Genomic DNA, 8,767 nt, shown 5'->3' with positions numbered 1-8,767 from the left:
AAAATTTCATTCGCGATTAAATTAGGAAGCATTTGTTTCAAAATAATGCAAGGATGAACTCGTAAACACGCATCAGAACTTGGGAGAGTAGTTTCTGCCATCAGACAGTTTCTGTTTGGGTCCATCGTCCTAAGTGCTCCGCGCTGGAATAGAGAATTCTCATTTCATATCACAACTCAAGCATTCATTTTCTAAGGGTAGATGATGTTTACACTAGATTTCATTTCCCCAACTGTCGCTATCTTTACAAGCGAGATAATGAAACATTTCTCTTAGTATATTCATAGCCAAGTAGATAAAACATTTCATGTATTTTAAATGCTGTGTTTTTATAGATAATTTATAATGAAGCAGTCGTCTTTAGCAACCACCTGGTTCTTCAAAATGAATGTTTATTAAAACTTTAATTAAATATTTTATGTAATTAAGATTTAACGATTTTCTGGACAAAGTATTTTTGAATTTCAAATTTTGATATAGATAGATTTCGTTAGTATTTAAAAAAATTTTGCACCTTTCAATTCATTGTGCTAAACACGGGGTATTCTCTCTAATTTTCTGTCGTCTCACCTAAAATTTGAGTTTTAATTTATAATTGAATTTCAAATACTTTTTAAGGGAAGTTTTATTATAAATAGAACAAATTTTTTAACAATTAAAACTAAAAAATTAAAATAAAATTCAAATCATGGTTTAAACATGCTTTAAAAAGATAAACCGTATTTTCATGTCTTGGTCATCAAATATGGAACAAAATTCCAGCGTGAAATATTTGCAATAACAATGAAAATGATTTGAATTTCATGCCAACAATGAAGTATATTTATTTTAAAATAAAATTAAAACATTTTAAATTTATTTAAAGTACATTTAAAAAAAAAATTGGCAACAAAATTGGTACAACTAAAAAGATAATTTTTTGAATTTTAAGTGAATATAAAAATTATTTTTGTGCTGTAGTATTTTCAGATATTATCACGGAAAAAATTTCAAAATTTCATTTAACTTTTGATTAAATTAAATTTCAAAACAAAAATCGCTCAGATGTGCACATTTCTATGTAAGTATATTTATGCCAAATTCAGTAATTCTAAGTCTAAGCGTTTGTTCTGTAAAACACCATTACTAACACCCACACGCTAATGCATATATTATTAGTAGAGGTTAACATCCTTCGGCGGTAAACTAATTCAACCGGAATATTGACTTTCCTATCTGTTAAAACATTTATTTAAAACCAGACCACCTGTTGTGGTTTGGACTCATACAAAACTTTAAGATAACCGTTAATGTCGTTTTAGTTTTTTGCTGTTGTTTTTAAAATGGCAACGAAAAGATATTCAGTTTTGTTGTTCGAAAAAAAATATATAAATTGCATATGGTTGTTAAGAGATCTAATAAAGGTTTAATTTTAAGTAAAATGGGAATTAAAGTTATTTAAAATAATAGAGTTCTAACTATTAAGATTAATTTGGAATATGGGCCAATACACCTTTTTATACCAAAGCTGGATAAATAGATTTCAAGAGATTACTAATAGGAATTTTAGTGTATGTTAGAAAATATTATTCGTTCATCTAAATCACAATGAGCATGTCTTTTTCCCTTGTCACTTAAGAAAGAGGATACTGTGCTGGTTTATTGGTATTTAAATGTATCGAGTCGTTATCCCATATTCTGATCGGACGATTTCAAACATATTTTAAAAGATACTCGAATATTTTCTAAATTAGTTTTTATAAAGCATATTTCCAAACCTTTATTGATTTAACCTAGCTTATGGCGATCAGCTTATGACCAGTTTTCTTAACGATTAAAAAGGGGTAATTAAATCATAGTGATTATCCATTTGCCGACGGCTAAGTCTATTTTAACGCTAGTTAAACCATCTGTTTGACGCCTATTTCTTTAACATCTTGTTTCCTCTGATTTAATGAAATGATGCCTTTTCTAAAACATTAACATTTATGTAGTTCCACTAATTAATCAAACACAGCTGTAAAATTATACAGTGAAACTGTCTGAAACATTCATAGAGTAATTTGCATACACTTAACGGTTGCCATTCAGCAATAAGTAATAAGAGTGAATACTGTTTCACACACATTAACGTTTTATGCATATAAATTACATCTTGTTATTTAGAAAAGATTAAGACTTGTTGTTAAGATTTGAAAACATGAATTTAATGGAATCCGTCTCTTAAAAATTATTGATGTCAAAATGCCAGTTAAAAAGAATATATATTAAAAAATAAATACAGAAGAAAAAATCTTATTTCATGGTTTATACTGAAAAAGAGTAAATTTTTTATTAATATTTTAACACTGGCAAAATATCTGATTGAATATTTTGATAAAACAATGAAATAAGTCTGAATTTTACCGTAAAAATAAAAACATTGTTATGGACTGAATAACAAATTAAATTTTTTAAATCATTGGAATTTGAAAAAAAATTATACGTAAATGAGATTGGAATCAAGTGGAAGATAATTTACAGCTTTTAAGATTGTATAAAAGTAATTTTTGTGAGATAATATTTTCAGAAGATATATCTGAAAAACATTTTAAAAAACCAGCTTATTTTTAATTAACATATTTTAATTAAATATTTTACTCAGAAACTTGTTAGTAATCTTCCTCTCGCTTTGAAAGGAACGTATTCCAGATTTAATCACAATTGGACTAAAATTGTGTATTTGTATAAAAGATATACAAATATTCATCTTTATATATGATATGCAAAATGCTTAAATTAAAATATGTGATGTGCAAATATTTCAATTTTTTTTGGCTAAAATATAATTTTATAACATTAAGGGTATATATATGTGTATATGTATATATGTGGGACCGACTCCATACGCTTATTATTTTCTAGCGATTATTGCATCATTTTTTAACTGTTATTTGAAAAAATACCGTTTGCCTCTATATTTTTGAAACGCACTGTCTTGCACAAAAATGTGGTAATTGATAAAAAGTATAATAAGGAAAAGAAAATTCGTTAAATTAAGTAATATCTTCTGCTCTCGCTTAAGGATTAAAAATCATAAAAAAATAACAAAAGTCGAGTGTTTATCATTCATTTTTAAAATTTCTCTTTAATTGCTTATTGTAGCATTAGCTGTTAATTATCGACACAATTCCTAAAGAGTAATAAAATTTATTTTATTAAAATATGTCTATAACTTACGATCTCACATTCCTTCCAAATTAAACAAACAAAGAAAAGCAGCAAAGAGCGAAAAATAAATTCAACATGCAATTTTTAGTTCTTAATCATCATTATAACCCCACTTTGTATAACCTCACTAAACAAGTATCACTTTAACTATGAATTATAATATGATATCAATAATCTTCTGTCTCTCCAATTAGCACAGATGTTCCAAAAAATCTAGAAAACAACTTTTCATTGTATATGCACATTGTATATTTTCATTCAAAAGCACAAGAGTATCTCTGTACCCATTTCGTCAGATTTTATTTCATTTGTAAGCCTTTCATATCTAATTACGTCATGTAATGGTCGCCCCTCTCCCACCCCACTTCTGAAAGATATTGCGAAATAAAGCCTTTCCCCCTAATTTGAACAACTGGAGTGATTTCCTTAATTCATTTCCGCTCCTAGAGTGTTCAATTTGAATGATTTGTTTTTTGTGCAAGTGTTACTTCTGTCTGATGTGATAAACTGTAATTCATTAAATATTTACATTAGTTATTTAATTCTATAATATATATTGTTTTCTTCTTTCTTTATATTTGTTGGTCGATGAAGAAACAGTCCTTTAGTAACGAACAACTACTTTTATTAAACACGAAGACACTAATACTCAGGCGATACGAACACAGGCAGCAATAAGCAGCACACTACAACAAACATTAGCCCACAAGTAGTAATCGGTAGTAATAACAACCACAGCACACAAAGCGACCAGACAGAATTCAACAGGAGGAGGGAATCTTCGTAGCCACACTCTACGGTCTCTCCAAACGTCTGCGATTCTCCACTGTCCCCTCGCTTTAACTGTGTCCAACTGCCGACTCACTACTACACAACTGGTTACTCCTCACAGGACTCGATGCTGCTTCCCCAATAAACACCAGGGCTCGGCACACAGATCATTTCAGTAATTTCACTCCGCACATCGCTTGCGCTTCGCCGGAATTATGCAACTGTTCCGCCGTTTCTTTCCTCGACTGAATTCAACTTGAGACTGCCGGCCTCATATAATTCCCGCAGGCGGGCAGAGAAGGTTCTGAAACAATCAGGCATATCTCAGTTCCTATTGGCTCAATCGCTAAAATTCTGAAAGATTCCAGTATAATCTGTTTTATCGCCAAATTCATCGCCAAGTCGTGAAATGATCACCAAGTTTGTTGCCAACCCCTGAGGTCATTGATTCGGTATCCAACAGAGCTGATCATAAAACAGTCTTTTCAGTGATTGAACCAACCTGCTGGGAAGCAGCATCACATACTTGTAACAATATATATATATATATATATATATATATATATATATATATATATATATGTAATACAGGTATGAAATATAGCATAGATATGATAATATAATAACTAACTCAATTAATATAATATTGAATTATTCCACAGTAAATTACGTGATGCAATTTATTGCCAATTTCACTTCAATAAGTGGCATTTAAACATCAATAAAAATTAAAGGTCTCACTATTGCCCAAATGCAGAAATCTTTTCATAATACTGCAAAGTTCTGTGAACATGTCGTGATTTAAGTTAATTAAAGATGCGTTTTCGATATAGAGTTTCTGAATATTTAATTGAATGTCTGAAAACAGCTGTTAAACTGATAGTTTATGATTAAATGATTTCTGCCGTTTCAAAAGACTTATTTAATCTGAAGTTATGTCTTTAAGCACACCTTGCAATTTGAGTGAATTCTGTTTGCGATAATAAGGTACTGTTCTCAAGTATAAGAATATTTTTTCCAAGTAAATTTGAAATATTTTAAAGCTTAAATTTAAACCTTGCGCATTTAGTATACGTTAAATATCGTCATGGGTAAAAATTCGTAATGTCGGTATGGCTTGGAAATTTGTAGGATCTGAGTACAGAACAGCTGTCATCTTTATTATTTGTTTCAAGATTCAGAAAATGCGAAATCATTTTTAATATGGCCCTCATGAACTATAAAAAATATTATACCCCTCCTTCCTAAAATTTTTACAATTTTAGTAAGAAAAATGACATACAAAATTTCAACCATGTGAGTCAATGCATGAATCATGTGAGTCGTTCATGATTTTTCAGTTATATCGCTTACAAGTACACGAATGTACAGGCTGAAGACAGTTTTGAACCAAATCCCAAGATGAATTTGGTTCAAAATGCCATGCAGAGAAAATAGATCATGCAGGTGATAAAACTGTGCACGAAATTTTATAGATTACATGTGAATGTTTTTCAATTTTACCTACATATGAACTGGTCATTTAAATAAATAAAAAAAAAATCATGAATGCACTTAGTTTAACATGTTATTCAAAACAATCTGCTATATTACAGTATCCATTTTACAGTTTATCTATCATTATTTATATTTTTGAACTTACACTCAGTTTTACTATGGTGAAATCGGGTCCCAGTTGGCGCTTCATGATATTATCAGCATGAGAGCAGATTGAAAAAGACCCTACTAGTTAATTTAAAATTTTTTTTATATATTTGTTTGGGTGTATGTATGTAAAATCGCGTTTTTTTTTTCAAGAAAGACCTTTATATATATATATAAATTTAAATAGCAAAACCTGATTTAAATATGAAATTTGATCCAAATCGTTAGAGCCGTTACCGAGATACATGAAATAAATAAATTTATATACGCATGTACAAGAATTGCTCGTTTAAAGCTGTAAGATAGGATATATTACATCCAAATTCCTTTTTTGAAATTCTTTATATATTTGAAACATGTGCTGTTTATACTCCAGGAAATGCATTGTTTCGAAACGTTTTTCATACTATAAAAATATTTCATTCTTTTCTTCACAAACACGAATCCTTTTTCTACTTTTCAATTCCAAAATAATTTTTTTCCCCTATTTGAATGCAAACGATAATTAATAATAAAAAAAAAAAATGTAAAATGAATTCTTGTAAAATTATATTCTAGTTAAGAATTCTTTTTGTGAAATTGAAGTTTCGGACTTGTTACAAAAGATTTTTTTTTATATATATATATATATAATAAAATCAAATAGACATTACTTTTTATATTACTTCATTTTATATGGCGATCGCTTTGATCATTTGAATGAATTTCAATTTTTAAAGGCACCAGTTGTGGATGATAGATTATAGCTTTCCGAGACAATTTGACTCGATTGAAACGAACGGAGTTGAATCGTTTCCAATCAAGGAACTGATTATTTTTATCTTTTTGGAACGTTAGAGGATTTCGAAAGTTTTTTAGGATTTTAGAATGATTTCGGAATAAAATTACCTCGCAAATGAAGTGAATCTTTTTTCAACTTTATTAACTAAATATTTATTTTCTTATATCTGTTATAATTTGCTGTGCGTCTGCAAGGCATTTCGATTGATTTGGATTTTAAACATAACAAATTTCCAAAGTTCAAAAAGAGATAATGCATAAAAATAAATAACTAGAATTATTATTTTTATTTTATAAACTGTGAAAATATATGCGCTTTTATTTATTTTTCATTAGATCATTTCGTATTGATGATGCACGCAAAAAACAGTAAAACCTTCGTTGCTGCTGAGCTGTATGAAGTAAAGAAGCTGTTGCGGATAATAGTTCTTTTGGTTAAGGTATGAACTTCTAACTATTACTATGTGAAATGCTTGTAGACTACACTTAAGATTTTTATTTAAGTTAAAATATATCTTTAGGATTATCTTACGCATATCAATATATACTAATAATTATATATACCTAATATGCACGCAAGATTAATTGGAATTACTCATTCAAAAACCTCAGTAATTTTTGTGTCGTACTTTCGCTATTATTCCCGTGCAGTAAAGAACGTGTTTCTTTAGGATTTACGAATTTGGATAATTGATCGCAGTTTTACTGTAAAAAATTTCATGAAAAATTAACCATAATTATTAGTTAGTTTCTTTATACTAACGAGTTCTGGCGACCCATTTTTTTGACCAGATTATTGAACAAGCCTACTCTATATTCTATTAGTTCACACTCTCTATATATTTATATATCTTATTCAAATTTTCAATCGCTAATAAATACTTTTTATTCATCCACTCAAGTTCAAATACATTTTTTAGTGGATAACACTTGATGTTAAGTTTTTTCAAATATAAATTCATTAATTAAATTTAATTATTTAATAAAAAGTAACTGAAATAAAAATTTTCTTTATTGATCTAAGTAGGAATTGACTAATTTTTTTTTTTTTTTATATTGCTTGTTAGGATGCAAATTAAGAAAATATATAATACTATGAAATAAAAATTCTATTACAGAAATAATGTCCAAAGAATCCAATTTTTTAATGGATGAATTTAAATTTCATTACAATATTGTTTCAGATTTAAAAAAAAAATTGAGAAATATGTATATTAAAAATAAAGAAAAGGATAATATGAAACTAATGTCATTAAAGATAATTTTTGAATTTTAAGACAATGCAACAAACATTTTTGGGAGATAAAGAATTTTGAAGGCTATGAACACCAATTTTCATTGGCAAATTATGGCGATTAGCCATGTAACAACAGTAAAGCCCATTTTTACTATCTTGACTTGTAAATATTCTTCCCTCTGACTGAATGAAAGTTTTAGTGAAATGACAAGCTCACACCCGAGAAATTCTAATATTTTGCAGCTACAGTTATTAACAAGACGAAGTGTTGAATTAAATGTAGCTATAAAAACAATCAATAAAGTAATGTGAAACATTTGTATGATGCATTGTTTACATTTGACTGCTCCACTCGACAATAAGTAATAAGAGCAATATATGTTAGTGATTAATAAGTTTAGATTAATTAAATATCTTCATTTATAAGGAGCATTAAAAATCGTTTTTTATAAGTAGAATATTACAATCATTTAAAAAAATGCTAGAATTAATTCACATTAAATAAACACTGTATTCATAACTCATAGCTAGTGTTTTTTAGATATATAATTGATAAGTATGCTAATAAAGATTTTTAATTAATCTACCTGTGACCCCAGACAGATGCCTAATCAAAAATCCACATTAGCACAGCCATTCCATGGAACAATTTTAGACCCTAACAAATTAATTTTGAAGGAAATTTTTCTTAAAAGATATATTAGACTAATGTACAAATAACATGATCAGCTCAATCTTTCTTTCGCTACTAATAATAATGATAAACATGTTTCTGAGGGACCCAGCTTGGCAAATAATGGAGTGGGAATATGTATCTTGGATTGTTTATATATATATATTTTAAATTTTAATGAATTAAAAGGCTTTTTTTTACCATAATTTAAAAAAAAAATATTAAGCATGCAAAATTTCCATTGTTTAATAATTTAAAAATTCTTTTCAGTTATTTGATTTTTTTTTATCAAAAAGTATTTTAAGCACACTTTACAATATATTGCATTTGTTGTTGCTATCAACTCTTTTTACATTGCAGATGATCAAGACATGAAGATGCTACTTGTTCTTTCATACTGAATAGGTTTCAATACCAGGTATGTTTTTAATTGAATCTGTTATATTTGAAATTATGGCTTAAAACTTCAGGAT

General features: G+C 28.1%; 1 long non-coding RNA gene across 1 annotated transcript; it reads left to right on the top strand.

Moving 5' to 3' along the window:
- The first annotated feature begins 6,368 nt into the window (after positions 1–6,368).
- Positions 6,369–8,716, top strand: LOC129955654 (uncharacterized). Its single transcript, XR_008782682.1, has 3 exons — positions 6,369–6,504; positions 6,721–6,824; positions 8,655–8,716. It is a non-coding gene; the product is annotated as an uncharacterized LOC129955654 (long non-coding RNA).
- The last annotated feature ends 51 nt before the right edge of the window (positions 8,717–8,767 follow it).

Source organism: Argiope bruennichi, chromosome 2 (assembly GCF_947563725.1).
Source record: "Argiope bruennichi chromosome 2, qqArgBrue1.1, whole genome shotgun sequence".
NCBI classification, from domain to species: Eukaryota; Metazoa; Arthropoda; class Arachnida; order Araneae; family Araneidae; genus Argiope; species Argiope bruennichi.
Note: the sequence above shows the minus strand (reverse complement) of the source record. Positions and strands in the feature narration are given on the sequence as shown.